Source organism: Myotis brandtii, unplaced genomic scaffold (genome assembly GCF_000412655.1).
Source record: "Myotis brandtii unplaced genomic scaffold, ASM41265v1 scaffold265, whole genome shotgun sequence".
Taxonomy (NCBI): Eukaryota; Metazoa; Chordata; class Mammalia; order Chiroptera; family Vespertilionidae; genus Myotis; species Myotis brandtii.
The window spans coordinates 1,396,034-1,414,085 of NW_005360086.1; positions in this window are offsets into that span (position 1 = coordinate 1,396,034).

Below are 18,052 nucleotides of genomic sequence, written 5' to 3' on the forward strand. Positions count from 1 at the left end.
TCTGTTACCCCTCATATTCGTGGCAAATATTTTCCCTGGGTTGTAGTTTGCCTCTAACTTTGTTTCTTTCAACTTCACAGGTTTTACATGCTGGTGTAGTCAGATCAGCCTGTCTTCCTTTGGCGGCCTCTCTGTTGCTTTGTGCATAGAAAGTTCCTGAGGTTTTATAACAGTGGTTCTCAACCGTGGCTGCATATTAGAATCACCTGGGAATCTTTTTAAGATCCTGATTTCTGGGCCTCATCCTCCGGAAATTCTGTTTCTTTGTTACTAATGTTGTGGCCCCACCCCATAACAACGAAACAGAATTTCCGGAGGATGAGGCCCAGAAATCAGGGTTTTAAAAAAGATTCCCAGGTGATTCTAATGTGCAGCCAAGGTTGAGAACCACTGTTTTATAAGAAGAGCTGGTGACTTACGAGGGCCCGTGTGGGAGGAATTGCGAGAAGAAGGAACAGGAGGCTGACGACCTTGATGGGAACTGAAGGAGCTAGACAGGTGGGTAGAGCGGGTAGGCCTGGTACCCTCGGCCTGTCGTTTTCCTCACGGTGCTCACCACCTTCCTAAGGGGTCGGGAGAATATCAACACCCTGGGACAGGTCAAGGGAAAGCGGGTCAGAGCCTACACCGGCTTTTAAGGTAAAAGTGGAAGGCTGGAGTAGTCATTTTGTTAAGCCCAGGCTACGTGTGGGCACGTGCACACACACGCACACATATGTCTGGGAGAGGTTTCAGACGGAGGCAGCAGCACCTGTGAGGAGCCCACGGTGGGACGTGTTCAGGTGGCCTCCATCAAGTCCCCACAGAGGCTGCAATCGCCTGCTCTCTTACCCAAAACCCACGCCTGGGTCAAGGGGAGGCTGTTCCCAACTGAGCTGCGTGGACGTGTTCTTGGGGGTCTCCGCCTGTTTCTGCAGAGGACAGGACCAGCCAGCTCTGTCCTACCGTGCCTGTCCACATCCCTGCCATGAGAACATGGGAAAGACATGGGTTCCACGGCCCAGTGGTCCCAAGAAGCCCACCCACAGGCATCCTTGGCTGGCCGTCGGGCTGTCCCATCTTGGCTGTGAGAAGCAGAGCCTTTTGGTGTTCAGGAGAACACCTGTAAACTGCAGAAGTTCAAGGGCAGAGTACAGGGTTTAAGTGAATACGGTAGGAATGTCAATAAAGGCGCAGCTCAGGCCTGCCCAGCCCTCAGCCCAGGAGGTGGCATTGCAAGAGGAGTCTCTATGGCTCCCAGTTGTTGGCAGGAGCCAGGCCATGGGCTGAGCAAGCACTTTCCTCAACCTGAGGTGGTGGATGTGGCTCTTCTCCCCACCTTACAGGTAGGAACCCCAGGCTCTAAGAGGTCCTGGGATTGGCCCACGGTCCCTCAGCTATAGCTGGGAAGAGCCAGCATTAGGACCCAGGTTGCGTGGCCCCAGAGCCCATCAGGGGAACCGAGATGCCCTGTGGTCTCCCGGACCGTGTGGAGGGAAGGTGTCCACGGGAAAGGCGTGGGCACATGTGAGGCAGGACTGGGACCTCACTATCTGGTGCCTGGGGGAGGGGCCAGACATCAGGAGTTTTGATTCTAAAAAGGAAGAGCCCTTTGGGATGCAGGGGTGCGGACACGGGGCTGCTCAGATCTTTCTCAGGAGACACGTACCTCTGCAGGGGGGCAGGGCTGGAAAGGGGCTACCTTGGTCACAGCAGAACTGAACTGTGTGGGCCCCACACGAGTGGCAGGGAGCCAGCTATCCAGGTATGGACAGAGCTCAGGGAACACTGAATCCGTGGCTGTTAGAACAAAACGTTACCTGCAAGGGAGAGGCTGATGGGGTTTGGGCTGTGTGACTGCTGGGAGCAAGAGGCTGTCCCCCAGGAGAGCCCAGGACAAGGTGCCAATCCAGGCTGTGAGAGGGACGGGCACGCTGACAAGGAGCAGAGAGGGCTGCCTCCCCTTGCTCCAGAACTCCCGCCGCCTGCCTGGAGGAGGCGCCCTGGGACGTGGGCTGGAGACCTGGGGAAAGGAGTGGATGAGGCAACTCAGGTCGGGGACTGGGAGCGGCACAGGCCCTCTGCTTGTTGACTGGTGAGCTGCACGAGTCCAGGAAGCATCCGTGCGTTCGCGGCTCTGTGGGTGTATAAACGTCCCCACTTCCAAGTCTTTGCCAAGACTTATTTGGCAAAGAATGTCGTCTTGGAGGCGGAGACTGAGAAGGTAACGTGTAGGTGAACTTGTTTCCCAGAGCTCTCCATGTGGCTCACTGGTCCAAGGCTCTGGTATTTTCTAAGATAAGTAATTGAATTGTTGAAACTGCGAAGATGAGCACTCGTGCAAACTTTGGATCATTCTTAGCATGGAAATCGGGGGCGGGTGGTGTCAGTTCAAGGTTGTGTATATGTAACTGATTTTATGATCAAATTTTTCTGTAGAAAATACAGATGTAGTCAGGCACTATGGTTTTTAACTGGGAGACACTAGAAATAGTGACCTGGTATTAATAGATGTGGGGTTTTTTTTCTTTAATTCATTAATAGATTTTTTTGTTGTTGTTAATCCTCACCCAAGGATATGTTGAATGGTTTTCTTTGTAGAAAATACAGATGTAGTCAGGCGCTATGGTTTTTAACTGGGAGAGACTAGAAATAATGACCTGGTATTAATAGATGTGGGTTTTTTTTTTCTTTAATTGATAGATTTTGTTGTTGTTGTTAATCCTCACCCAAGGATATTTTTCCAATGTTTTTTAGAGAGAGTGGAGGGAGAGGAAGAGACAGAGAGAGAAACATCGGTGAGAGCAAGATACATCCATTGGTTGCCTCCTGCACGTGTTTCAACCAGGGCCAGGGATCGAGCCTGCAACCAAGGTACATGCCTTTGACTGGAATCAATCTGGACCCTTCAGTCCATGGCCCAACGCTCTATCCACTGAGCAAAACTGGCTAGGGCTAGATTGTGTCTTTTTGGCGCCGTTTTAGATTTATAGAAACATTGAATGAAAATAGAGGAAGTTCCCACACCCACCTCAACCATGACAACCAAAACTGGCTCCAGACAGTGCCAACGGTCCTCCTGGGTGAAATCCCCGCAGGTGGGGAACTGCTGTTAACGGACCAGAAAGGCAAGAAAGAACGATCATTATCCCAGATGCTCCAGCTCCTGGAGCCAGGAGAAGGCACTGAAATTCGAAAGCAAAGGGCCAGAGGCAGAAAGGAAGAAAGAAAGAAAGGAAGAAAGAAAGAAAGAAAGAAAGAAAGAAAGAAAGAAAGAAAGAAAGAAAGGAAGGAAGGAAGGAAGGAAGGAAGGAAGGAAGGAAGGAAGGAAGGAAGGAAGGGTGAAGAGGTCTGCCCCAGAGCCCTGATGGTGGTGAGGAGTTAGAGGTGATGCAGGTGTCCTCCTCTGGGTACGCCAAGAGGTGAGTACATGTGGAATCAGTCGGGATTCAACGGATGGCGAAGGGGGTTCGATGCTGGGATCATGGACAGGGCGTGGGCAGGCCCCGACCAGGGACCCCGAAGCCCATGTGTCTGAAGGGAGAAGGGCCGGGAACGTGAGCCGTGGCCTGTGACCGTTGGTAGAGGAACACAGCCACTGCTCCCCGAGCCATCAGATCAGATAAACATCCGCCCTCTAACCTCCTGATGCATCTTCCCAAGGCCCAACCTGGCGGGAAACTGAAAGGAAAGGGATCCAGGGATCCAGGCCACAGAGTTCCGCTTCCCAGAGCACAGAGCACAGAGCACGGTGCCACGTGGGCCAGAGGGGCCGGCGGGAAACTGAAAGGAAAGGGACCCAGGGATCCAGGCCACAGAGTTCTGCTTCCCAGAGCACAGAGCACGGTGCCACGTGGGCCAGAGGGGCGAGCGGACAGAGCCCAGCACTCCCCCCCCCGGAGAAGTTGGCATGTTGAGAAGCAGTGGGTTAGGTGCACACACAGCCACATGGATGGATAGCACCAGGTGAGACACATGAGAATCAGAGTGAGAAATACACCCCAACATCATTTGTGACCCTTTAAAATGTGTGCATATGTGGAATTTGAAATACAAAACAGCAATACTCCTTTTACAGAAACAACCACAAACAAGAGATTCACTTACTAGAACATTTGTCTATGGAGGGGAGGGAGTGGAGAACGGCAAAGGGAGATGTAGATAATGAGAATAAATCATTACAAGCAAGAGAGGGCCCCATGTGGGCTAGAGATGCTGCAGTGCTATGAACTACGGCATAAGATTAACTCAGGTTTCTGCACCTGAAGTTATAAAACAGGGGAAGCCCTGGCCGGGTGGCTCAGTGGGTTGGAATGCCATCCCATACACCAAAAGGTTGCAGGTTGGATTCCTGGTTAGGACATATACCAAGGTTGCAGGTTTAATCCCTGGTTAGGGTGCATACAGGAGGCAACCAATCGATGTTTCTCTCTTACATCGATATTTCTCTCTCTCTCTCTCCATTCCTCTATCTCTCCTTCCCTCCCTTCTTCTTCTCTCTCTAAAATCAACTTTTAAAAACATACCCTCGGTGGGGATTAAAAATAATATTTAAAAAAGAAACAGAGAGAAAAATAAAAAGAGGGAGGAAGGAGGAAGAATGGAAGAAAGCTGGTCCAGGAAGTGGACTGTGAGCCTGGGCAGGGGAGAGCCAGTCTCTGATTCGGGGGGTTGGGGGGCCGGCCTTTGGGGGAAGGAGTCATCTCAGGGCTTCTCTGAACCATCTTCACATTTTTATCAAAAGATGGTACAAGGTTCTCATTTCCTAAAAGGATTCCAGAACGTTAAGGCCACTACACTTGACACCTTTGATTTTGGAATGACTTCCAGTCCAAAGACCCGAATGGAGCCCCAGCTTTGCATGCAGCCGGGCGTGAATCATCCAGAAGATGGTGGGGGCACAGTTAGCAGCGAGCTCAGCGAGCCCTCGGCTCAGAGGCTCCAAGATGAGCCCTGCCAGGCGAAGCCGCCTGCTGCCCGCTCTGCCGGGGCCGAGAGACCAGGGAATGTGTGTGTTCTGCTCTTTCTGGCTGCGGGGACCAATGGTGACTCCACGAATTTGAGAAATATGGTGAGGGGTCCGGGGTGAGGGGAAGCAGCAATTGGAAAGTAGCCCAACCGGCGTGGCTCAGTGGTGGAGCCTCGACCTATGAACCAGGAGGTCATGGTTAGATTCCCAGTCAGGGCACATGCCCGGGATGTGGCTCAATCCCCAGTGTGAGGCGTGCAGGAGGCAGCCAATCAATGATTCTCTCTCATCATTGATGTTTCTATCTCTCTCTCCCTCTCCCTTCCTCTCTGAAATCAATAAAAAAATAGGAAAGCAGAGGCTGGGGACTAGCTCAGTTTCTCTTCCCCTTCCCAGGTCTCTGCGCCTTCCCACCTTCCCAAGCACCTTCTTCTGGTCCCTGCTTCTCATCCCCCACCTTCCCCAGGAGGAGAGAGGCACTGGGTGGTCCCGTCACCATCCAGCATGAGGCTCCGAATGGGTGGTTTGTGGCTCAGCCACTATTAGCTGGGCCAGGGGGGCCTGGTTCCCTTGATGTACATGTCTGTTTTCTTACGCATGGCTGGCCGCCACTGGGCCTCCTGCCCTCGCAGGAGACACATCATAGGTACAGTGGATCTTAATTCACCAGGCATCACTCAGCACGAGTCCTATGCCACATGCCAGGGCACGTAAGTGACGCTGCCCAAGCCACTCCTCTGGAGACCCAGTCAGTACGAGCTGCTTCAGGCGTCAGCCTTGCCCTCTATACTGGATTTCTGTCACTTGCAATCGGAAGAATTTGGCTGTTGTAGAAGCATTGTGTGGGAGATGCGGGGATGGGGGGACAGCAAATTATTTTTGCATTATTTTGAGTACCCATGTGTTTTACTGAAAAAAGTTTTTAAGAATTTTTAACAACTTTAAGGTTTACCTTGCAGGTTAATCTTAATTTGACATGCATTTAAAGATATGCAACATAATCATCATTTAAAGAAGAGCTATCATATTTCCTCTCTCCCACATAAAACTTTTGAATTACTTGTTAGTCACTGGGCCTTGTTTAAAGAGTCCGTTTTGTGGTTTTTCAGGAGGTGGGTGGGACAGGACAGCCCGACAACAGAAATATTGGCCACCTGGAGACTTAGGTCCTTGCCACGCTGACAAACTCGTCCTGACCTAGTTCCCACAAGGAAAACGTTGTTTCGTCTGATGGCCGGGCTTCTGTCGTTTCATTTTAGCTTCGAGTACTTGCTGGAGCAAGCCTGTTTTTTCATGGGTGGCTGAAAATACTCTATGAAGAGCACCCGTCACAAGAGTTAATAACAGAAAGCACGGTGTCAACATCCAAGACATGAACATAATTAAAATCACATGGTGTTTCCGGTTGGTCGCTGGAGCAGACATCAAGCCAGTCTTATCTTCAATAGTACATTCAGAATGCCCTGTCGTGGAAAATTATCTTTAAACGATAGCTCAGAAAATAAATATAAAAAAACTCCCGCACCATTTATTATTAATGTGATGTAAGTTAAGTATCTCGGTGGAATGCCGAAAATGTGCCAATAAATTAGTTCAAGAAATGATGCAAGATTAAATATTAATGAAGTGCTCAAACAAGCAACCAATTATACTGCAGTGTAAGCTTGTAAATATTTCCATAAGTAAGTCTCACTTCATATTCCGGCAGTACTGCAATCTAAAAAAACATCATCATTAATTTACACAGAAACCTTTTTTTTAGTAAAAATTTTCCAATGCACACATTCCATCTTGGCTTCTGGTTTTTAAAAAGACAATAAACCATTAATGTTTGCAGTTGGATTCATAGATCACGGATAGTCTTTATGTTGCAAGCTTGAACGAAAAGAATGTGCTTGCTGCCTAAGTGAAAAGTACAAAGGAAGTGTGGCTTCAGGCAAGGTTCCATCCAGCAGCTCAAAGGAAGCCACCAAAGAACCTGGGTGGAAAGTGCAACCTCTCTCTCTCTCTCTCTCTCTCTCTCTCTCTCTCTCTCTCCCTCATTTAGGACCAGAGCTCTCATTCCCCCAGCTGTTGGGAGGATTGGTTGTTGATGGCTCCCAGCTGAATCTTCCAGACATTGTTTCATTCCAGTAAATACTCAGGCTTTATTTATTCCCATACAATACTACCCTCGCCTCACCCAAGGTTATGTGGTTTCCCAAAGACTCCATAGAAAAAGGAGTCGACTTTTCTATACCTGTCTGGAGGCTCTGACTGTGGGGTTGATTGTCTAACGATAAGGTTTCACCTTCCCACCCTTTCAAATGTGAAGGGTTATTCTTGCCTTTAGCTTAAACCAACACTAATCCCCTCTGACTCTGACCCGAACGCTTTCGGTAGAGCCGGATCCAGAGGAGGGCCAGCCTGGCGGTTGCCTGAGTCAGCCCTTGGCGTTGCCTGAAAGCTGGTGCCGGTTAACCCAGGTTTCCACAAGCGACTCCTTGCAGAAGGAGCAAGATGCGAATTCCCCCCACTCCTGCCAGAGTGGGCGATGCCCTGGGGTACACCTCCTCTAATATATGTTTTTATTGACTTTTAGAGAAGAAGGGAGGGGGAGAGAGAGAGAGCAACATCAATGTGAGAGCACGCCCAAGCATGTGCCGTGACTGGGATTCAAACCAGCAACATTTCAGTGCACGGACGGCACCCAACCGACTGAGCCACACCGGCGAGGGCGCACATTTTAAAATGCTGCTCGCCAGCCTCAAACAATATCGGTTGCGTTTCCACCCACATGGAAATCACCAGGTGTAGCCCCGGGCAGGGCACCAACTCTGAAACCAGCAGCAGCTCTGACACGCTTCCCTGAAGACGGCAGCTGCAGGCAGTGGAAATCATGAAACCAAGTCACACGGGGGGCGGACTGCTCACCTAGAAGGGGAGAAGCACTTTATTGTCTAATATTGAAACAGTTTAATATGCCTCCCAGTGAATGGTCTGAATGGTTCAGAAAAGAGCATGTAACGAAGACATGCAGTAAATCCCCCACGCACCCCTGCGGCCTCACCCCTCCTCTGCTCTGCTGTCTCCACCCACCCATGCCCACCCACGAATGTGACACCATAGCGATGGGCTAGATGCACACAGGGGTGTATGTGACCGTGGGGGCGCTTCGTGCCACCCTGTCTCTCACAGCCTGTCCCAGCCGCCCTCGCGCTGACCCTCCTCATCCCCAGCACTCGCTCAGAGCCTTCAGGAAGGAGCCTGGGTTCCAACTACTGAAGATTTCACTGAAAGGTGACAGGAGAGAAAGAAGCAGAAAGCAGAAGCTCTTCCTACTGCCTCCAGGACCCTGGGCCCATCCTCCAGGGCCTCTGACCTCTCTCGGACCACCCAGCTGGTGCTGTGGGCAGGGCAGCAGCTGCCTCAAGTACATGATCTGACCTTGGCCACCACTCGTACCTCATTTTCTCTTACTTCTTCCTGTTCATCAACCCAAAGCCCCCTGAGCCTTCTTTCTGCTCCAAGAATGTGCTCCATCCACTCCCACCGCAGGACTTTTGCTTGTCCGGGGACGCACCCCCGGGACCTTGGCCTGGCTGGCTTCTTTTGGTCTTTACTTCCGCTCCTAATGTTGCCGGGGGGCCTTCGACAACAGCCCCTGTCGCCTCAGCCTGTTGTGGTCCTCGGGGCATCTACCACTATATGAATCGCTCTTCGTTTATTTTTGCTCGAGTAGCATCTCTCTTCAGTAGACTGTGAGCCCCAGGCGAGCAAGAACTCTGTTCCGCTCACCACTGTATCTCAATCTTAGGATGTGCCTGGCACACAGTAGGTGCTCATTTAAAACCCACTGGCTGTTGAATGTGGACTCTCCTCTCTACGTGGAGTCCTGGTCCCACAACCCAGAGAGAGGAAAGGTTTCCCTCCGCCCAGCTGGAGGCCCACCTCCGAGGCTCTGGTGTTCTGTAGGGACCTAGCTCTTCCCAGCCTGCCTGCTGCTGGAAGTACCGACTGTCCTCGGGGTACACCCCCCACAGGGGTACAGCCTAGTCCTCAGCCCCAACCAACCCTGGCAGAATTTCCCAGCAGCAGGACCTGTCCTCGCTATGGTCATTTGGGGTTGAAGGCCGCTCTGAGGGGGGCGGGCATCCGTGGTCTGGTCAAAGGTAAGCCCTGCCAGGTCCAGGACTTGGTCTTTTTAGTCCGTCAGAGTGAAGACAGACAGGGTCAGGCCTGTGAGAGCTTTGCCAGGGCCTCGGCGGTCCTGGTCTGCGAGTGTGTGAACAACACACACCACACACACATGTACATGTACACGCACACGCACATGCATACGCACACATATCACAGACCATCAAGTCCATTCTGAGAAGCTCCTGAGTCTGTAGACGGAGGTCCAATTCCATGCAAACATGCGCCCCATCACATTTGGAAGCAGGGAGTTACTTCATCTCTGATGGCCAGCGAATCGGGGTGCTCAGGGACTCCCGGGTCCTCTGCAGGAAGGACAAGTGGGAACTTGCCGGTCATCCGTGAAATGAATGTCTCCTCCCGGTGTTTTGCCCAGAATAAGAATCAGCCGTGGTACAAAGGCGAATTCAAGCGTCCGCCACAACTGCTTCCACTTCTCAGAAGGCAGTTTCTTCAGGGCCAGCCATCAGGGCGTTGGAAGGCCTCCCGGCTGCCCAGACAACCCCCTGCAGCCCTGCCTCGGCCGCCCCGTCTGAGACGCAGGCTTCCCACCTGCATTAGCTCCTTTGCTGCACGAACACCGGCAGGCCTGATTAACTGGGAATGGCTCTCTTCGATGCTTTAGCCTCTCTATGATAATTTTTAAAATGTTAAAAGCACGGAAGATGACTCTTTAAGTGCTCTCACAGTCAGAAATCAGGGAGGGGGGGGAACCTTTTAAAACCTCAGCAGAGCAAGAGTGGAACAGGGGAGCCTGTGGGAGGCCGGTAAGTGCAAGGGGCTTGGGGGTTTCACGAGGTGACTGCTGCCTGGAGAGGGGGAGGGCCAGGAGGAGGGTGCCTGAGCTGCATTTGTTTTTTAAGATATATTTTTATTATTGATTTCAAAGAGGAAGGGAGAGGGAGAGAGAAATAGAAACATCAATGATGAGAGAGAATCATTGATCGGCTGCCTCCTGCCTCCTGCATGTCCCACACTGGGGATCGAGCCTGCAACCTGGGCATGTGCCCTGACCGGGATTCAAACTGTGACCCCCTGGTGCTCGACCACTGAGCCACGCCAGCCAGGCTAAGCTGCATTTGTGTGTGTGTGTGTGTGTGTGTGTGTGTGTGCGAAAACTGATATATTTTTATGCTAATCTGAGGCGACACTGCATTTGAAGATGAGGTCGTGTTCAGCAGATAACAGCTGGTGAGTGGGTTAGAGGTTACCCATCTGACACTGTTTTCATGCAGAAGCCTCTGTCTTCAGTGCCTTTAATCATCAGAAAACTGTATCATGGTAATGGATGGGGGAAAGGGTCCAGAAAGCCTGGAATGTGGAATGCTAAGAACGGGGGGGTGGGGTGGGGAAAGGAGGATTGAGTTTTCTTGGTTCCAAGTGTTCCAAGTAAACATAAGAACTTCAAGTTCTTATGTGAATTCAAGTTCTTATGCAAGTTCAAGCAAGTAAGTGAACAACACGTAGTTGGGAATTCCTGGCGAGATGGTGGCCGAGACACTGCTCTCTGGATCTCGTGCTAGTGCTCCCCTCCCTCCTGTCCCAGCAGAACACCCCGAAATGGCCATCAGAAAAAGGCCAAGACTTGCATCAGCACGGGGAACCAGCCATCCACGCCAGGGAACGGGACTTCGCCAGACTGCGCGCTGTGAGACCAAACAGAAGGCATCACTGAGAGAAGCCGGCTGCCTCCCCAACGGACAGGGGCCGGGCCCTGTGTTTGGGACAAAGTTGGAGATACTGGCCACCCAGGTGGTCTGGGAGGTCATCAAGAAGATGAGGGGGAGGGCGGGGGAAGACACACCAGCCCGGCCCAGGGGGCTCAGTGGCTGAGCATCAACCTGGGAACCAGGGGGTCACAGTTTGATTCCCAGTTGGGGCCCATGCCCAGGTTTCGGGCTGGATCCCCAGTGGGGTGGGGGGCCTGCAGGAGGCAGCCGATCAATGATTCTCTCTCCTCACTGATGCTTCTGTCTCCTTCTCCCTCTTCATTCCTCTTTGAAATCAATAAAAATATAGTTTAGAAAAAGCCCCGGCAGTCGGAGGCTCCCCACCCCCTCCCCATTTTTGGAATGTTGCTCTGTTTGCCTTCCCCACTCCCAGAAGCTGCCAAAGACACACCCTTGAGACTCTCTGGACTGGTGACGTGATTAGACCCAGTTAAGGCCTCTGTGCACATGACTTAATCCGGGTAAAACCTCCCTACAAACATGCAAGATTTGGCGGGTGGGTGTGAGAAAACTTCTTGTTTTGCAGTCGTCTGAGACTTACTTATGAGTTCCGCTGCTTATGACACCTGCCACCTGCCAATCTGGGGTGGGCTGCCTCTTTCTTGGAGGCTCCCTGCCTTCGCCCACCAGGGCCTGGTGTAGATTTCACCCGGGAAGCTCCTTGGCCAGGGTTGCGGCCCACACCAGGGGAGTCAGCAGGCAAGGCCTGGAGCCAGGGTGGCCTGAGGAATGATGGGGTGAGGGTGCCCGCCTCAGCTTCCCTCCCACCTCTGCATACCTGTCGCTTTCAGACCGCCCCAAGTGCGCTCTGGGTGCTTGCCTGCTCACCCCTGGGCTCAGCCACCGAGAAGCCCTGAGAAGCAGCTGGTGGCTCCGTGAAGCGGAAAAGCATGCCTCCATCCTGCCAGGAATTCCCCCAAACCTTTTAGTAACGTATTTGCAATGATTATTTCTTCTTGAGAATTTAAAAATAATAAAACTCCTTTTTTTTTCTTTCCTAAAGATTCACCCATAGAGGTGACTACATCTCCCAGCAGGGGCTGCTCACCTCCTGCTTCCGCCCACTCCTCCTGGGCTGCTGATGTCTGGAGGGACGGTTCCCTGCTGAGTTCTCTGTCAATTTTCCTCCAGGCCTTTGGTCTGAACCTAAATGACTGAGAAAGTCACCACCTCCCACTGAACCTGGCTCCTTTCTTCTTGACCTGAGTCTTGAGTAGGCAAAACCTAGTATCCTTTTCGTCCTCCCACAAAGTGCGGGGTCATTTGAGAAACAGGTCACAGGAATTAGGCAACTGGATGAAAATGTCAGCTTTATCCCTGACAAAGGGGACTGGGAATGTGGCTTTCGTTTCTTAGACCAATGGGCTCCCTTGTGGTTGACACTTGAATTAGACAGACTTTGGCCATCAGCCTCTGATACACTGCCCCCTGCAGGGCCAAGGGGATTATTGCAGGCAAAGCACAACCCAGAAAACACTTCCTGGGGAGGAGCTGAACCACCTTCACAGATCAGGTAGGACATTCTTCTGAGGAGCAGGCAACAAAGAGGCCTCCTAAATCAGTGCCACCTCACATCCCACCCGACATGGAGAAATGAAACCAAGGAAGTGAAGATTCTACCCCAACAGCCATACTGGGCTGACTTAGACTTTCCTCTGGGAGGATGAGGAAAAGCTCGTAGGATCTGGGAAGATGGTGCAGCTTAGAGGCTAAACATCCCCAAAAGGTGCCTCTTGGGGGGGGGTGGGTACTGCAGAACAAGTTATTTGTTTTTTAAATCTGAATATCTGATTCGAATTCTCAGTAAGATTCCAGGGGGGGCTCTGGAAAAGATCTAGAAGCTAGAGAAGATCATAATAAAGAGGCAGAAACCTGAGAGCAGGATGTGTAGTGGGGAGACAGAAACCACAACAGCTGGCTTAGAAGCCATGCTGCCAGCTGTAAATAGCAGATAGGACACGGGAGGGAATAAAATGAACACAGTCAAGGGTAGAAACGATAAAGAGAAGGAGAGGAAAGAGGCAGGCGGTCAGGCACAGGGCACAGAACCTGGCGATAATAGGAATTCCGGGGAGAAAAGAACAGACACAGCGAAAGCAGTCATCAAAGACACGGGAGGAGAGGACTTTTGTGGACACAGAAAGAACTCGGCCGGAAACCGAGAATGTGTGCTGAGTTCCAAGCAAAGTTGACGAAAAGAGGACCACATTTAGACACACTCTGGTGGAATTCTTAAAGTGAAAGGAGCTCAAATTCCTGAAACACACACGCACACCAACCCACCTCCACGCACACACACACACCTCCACACACACCAACCCACCTCCACGCACACCAACCCACCTCCACGCACACCAACCCACCTCCACGCACACCAACCCACCTCCACACACACACACCCTGGCAACAGGGAACTGAAGGGAGAGAAAGAGTTTTCTTTTCTTTTTATATCCTTTGTTCTGTTGTGTTTTATAATCTTAAAAACAAGCTTAAGTTGGAGGGAAGGGTGATAAATACGGACCTTACAGACATAAAAGAACAAAGAGCCTAAAATTAAAATGATTTTAGACTTGTCACAATAGCCAGAGACACAAATGCCAATTTGTTTTACCTCGGACTCATCATTAAAAATACATTTTGCTTTGTAAATATATATTTAAACAGGATATAAAAAGAAAAATTAAATCTTCCGCTTACTTAGATCTTTGGACATTCATGGTGCAATAATTATCTTTACCACATTCAATGCACTTTAATATTTTATATTCTTGTCTATGTTGTTCTATGTTTTTAAAAAACGCACTCACAGTCTATTAAGTTAAGTGGGTTGTGACCAGTTTAGTTTGAAACACACTGACCTACAAAAGCCTCAAGGCAAAGCCTGTTGCCATCATGGATGAAGGCGATGGAAAGGCCTTCTCAGGTGTGGATGTTGTTTTAAAAAACAACAGGGCACGTACCTGTGCCCATGTTGCAGGTTTGATCCCTGCCTGGATGGAAAAAATATCCTCAGGTGAGGAGTAACAAAACAAAACAAAAAATGCCTGTTGGGATATAGGAAAAAACAGGTGCAAAAAAACTCAAGAATGAGAAAAAAATCCAGTTTGAAGCACCCATTTAGTGGTTTAGGGAAAGAAGAACTTCCATGTATTGTAGAATGTGAATTCCTAGCATCTTTTTTTTTTTTTCAATCTTCTGGTAATATCTTTTAAAAATTGAAATGTGATGTGTACATCTGACTCTTAGGGCTCTATCATTCAAAAATAAAGGATATATCTAAGGATATATGAGCTAAGATGCTTCTTGCAGCAATGTACATCTGACTCTTAGGGATCTATCATTCAAAAATAAAGACACCAGTATCTAAGGATATATGAGCTAAGATGCTTCTTGCAGCAATATGTATAATGTTTATATTTCACTAGAGGCCTGGTGCACGAAATTCATGCACGGGGGGGGGGGGGGGGGCGTCCCTCAGCCTGGCCTGTACCCTCTCCAATCTGGGACCCCACAGGGATTGAGGCCCACTCCCCGGGAGCAAGCCTAAGCCAGCAGTCAGACATTCTTAGTGCTGCTGCTGAGGTGGGAGAGGCTCCCGCCACCGCCACTGTGCTTGCCAGCCATGAACCCAGCTCATGGTTCTGGCTGAGTGGTGTTCCCTCTGTGGGAGCGCACTGACCACTAGGGGGCAACTCCTGCATTAAGCATCTGCCCCTTGGTGGTCAGTGTGCATCATAGCAACTGGTTGTTCCACTATTCGGTTGATTTGCATATTAGCCTTTTATTATATAGGATACCTATACGTTCCTTTCATCTTCATCTGCATTGTTTCGTAATTTGTTGTTTGTCAAACAATGTCTCTATCGCTTTTGAGCGTCTTTTTTATTTTCAGATGTTTGCCAGATTAGTCCAAAAATTTCATTTCTCTATGGGTTTCTAGTTCAGCTGTTGAATTGGCTGGTTGTCTTTTTAGCACTTGATTTCTTCGTGTGCTTTAGAATTTTGGTTTATAGGCTCATTGTGGCTGGGAGCTGTTGCTTTTGCTTTGGGCTCCGCTCTCCTCTTTCTCCTTTCTTGTCTGGTGGATTTAATTTTGTGGTGGCATCCACTGTGCCCTATTCCAGACTGGTATTGTGGTGACAGCTTCGAACTTGTGCTCTTCACTGATTTGGGGATCTTGTGCAACATTAAAAGATGGCTCAACCCAATTTTTTTCTTTTAAAAAAAAGTTATTTTAGAGAGAAGGAAAGGAAAGGAGGTAGGGAGGGGAAGACACACACACACACACACACACACACACACAGATTTGTTGTTCTATTTATTTATGCATTCATTGGTTGATTCTTGTATGTGCCCTGACGGGAATGGACCCCACAACCTTGGTGTATCAGGACGACGCTCTAACCAACTGAGCTATCCGGCCAGGACTCGACCCAATTCCTGATTGCAAGGCTATCTTTCCTCTCTGCCTCCTTAAGCCCACAGTTTTAGCCATAGCTCCTGTGAGCTGGTCAGTTGCCATTCTTCCCCAGCCTTCTTTCTCAAGGGAGACGGCCTCATTCCAGGCCCTGGGTTCAGCCAGGGAGTCTGGCTCCATCCTCTATTCCATGTGCAACATTTTAGTTCCCACTACCTCACAGGCCTTGGCTTTGGCCCTACCCACCAATCTGCTTTTCAGTTAGTTCTCTTTCTTGTCCACTGAGATGTTTCTCCTGTTTTTCAGCCTGTTTGTGTCTTGCTAATGTCTTTTAAAACTTGTTCTCTCCTTGTTATGTATTTGGAGCAATGAGGGCTTGTCAAACTTTGCCCTGGCCAGGTAGCTCAGTTGGGTAGAGCATCATCCCAATATGCCAAGGTTTTGATCCCCAGTCAGGGCACATACAACACATCTCAAAGAGAAAGCTAATACTGCATAAGGGCTCTCAGCAGGCTGAATAGAAAAATACACAAGATCTGACCTTTTTGTTTTGGAAACAATTCATACTGTTGACATACAATATAAACAAAATAACTGAGAAAGAAAAACAGAGAGATGTAGTCGAGTGTTTAAATTCTTCTCCAGAAAAAGATTCATACATTTCAATATTGACCCCCAGAAAGAAGCACGCAATTCTGAATAGACCAACAACCAAGAGAAGAGAAAAATAGAAGTTACCAAAATTTAGCTCCCTAAAGGACTTCAAGGTTAGGTGCTTTTGCTGGCAGGCTTTTCTAATGTTTAAGGAACAGTGGTGTCTATTGTTTATAAATTATTTCAAAACACAGAAGAAAAAAAGAATGTGCCTCAATTTGGGTTGTAAAAACGGTATAACTCTAATTCTCAAATCTACCAAAAAAAAAAAAAAAAAAAAAAGGAAATCATAGACCAGGATTTGCAAACACAAGTGTCTACAAGAGCCAGAAAAGTATTATAAAAGGATGAAGTCAATTGGGCATAAAATGGGGAAATGGCAGCTACAGGAACTGGAGAGTGTGTTCCCCGTCATGAGGAAATCCAAATCAGATTCTGGGCTGGTCAAAGAAACAAGTCCATGTCACCAGTTTGCAGCTCTGATGTAGGTTGATCTCTACTATAAACATTGATATAAAAGTCCCGAATAAAATACTAGCAAGTCTGCCTTAGCTGGTTTGGCTTCGTGGATAGAGCGTTGGCCTGCGGACTGAAGGGTCCCGGGTTTGATTCTGGTCAAGGGCACATGCCCGGGTTGCAGGCTCGATCCCCAGTAGGGGGTGTGCAGGAGGCGGCCAATCAATGATTCTCTCTCATCATTGATGTTTCTGACTTTCTCCCTCTCCCTTCCTCTCTGAAATCAATAAAAAAATATTTTTTAAGAAAATACTAGCAAGTCCAATTCAACCTATACTACAATTAAAAAAAAAATCTACTATGACCAAGTTACATGTACTCTAAGGGTTTCAAAAAGGTTTTAATATATAAAAGTTATTTTAAAAATATAACCCATCATCTCAATAGGTCACATTAGAAAAACCCATGTGATCATTTCAATAGATGTTGGAACTTAACTTCCTAAACAGCAGAGGCCAGGGTTCCAGACTGGGTGTGGACTGACAGAGGGTGTCCCAAAGGTGGCGTCTAGGGGTCAAGGCAGCATGAAGCCCAGCAGACAGCCCACTCCAAAGAAGGGGACAGAAAAGCAGCAACCAGGTAAAGGTGAGAGGACGGAGCCAGGGGAGAAGCGTGGAGGCACAGGCTTGGGCTTCACTGCAGGGCTTGGGCCTTCATGTCCTCTGGTCCTGAGCCGCGTGTACACTCAAGCTGCTGAAAATGCATTTGAAAACATTCAGCATCCACGTCTCATAAAGTAGCTCTTAAGCCTAAGACGCCAAGGACAATGCCTTCACACGAGAAAGGACGCATCAAAAGGCAGCCCACTTCAACCAAAAAAAAAAAACAAATGCTTTCCTGTTCTGATTTTCTGAGGAGCCATTTTGCATTTTCAAGATTTTCTACGATAAAAAGGGAGGGGGGGTGCAGTGACAATTACAGGGGAACCTGAGGAGGAGAGGAGACAGTGGGGAGCAGCGAACCTAGTATTTTCTGGGGTCGAATCTCAATCAATCTATTCATGTGATACCTCAATAACAAAGGCCTTTTTAAAAAAATAGTTCGGTCTAAATGGAGACTGATAGAGTGGCTGGGAACACGTGTTCCATAAAGACCCCTGCACCTCTCCTTCATAGCATACACAAAAACAAGCTCCAGGTGTACTGAAGGCTTCCATGTAAAGCTGTATAATAAAAATTGTGGGAGAAAATACATGGGCTGAGGATTCGATGGGATCAGGCAGTTTAGGGTAAGGGCCTCGGGGAGGGAAGATGGTAGATAAGGAGGAGATGGGCCGATGGTCAGGATGTGAGCAAGACAGGCAGAATGTACCAGTCAGCCACAGAGCTGCCCGGCCCCTGAACCCAAGAGCGGGAACTAACAGTGAGGAGATGAGGGCAACAGGAGATTGGCTGGTGTTTTTTGAAAGAGCCAATAGAAGGCAAGTGCAGGAAATCTAATCCCCTAGACCAATGATGGCGAGACACGCGAACTCATTTTTTTAAAAAAATATATTTTATTGATTTTTTTACAGAGAGGAAAGGAGAGGGATAGAGAGTTAGAAACATCGATGAGAGAGAAGCATCCATCAGCTGCCTCCTGCACACCCCCAACTGGGGATGTGCCCGCAAC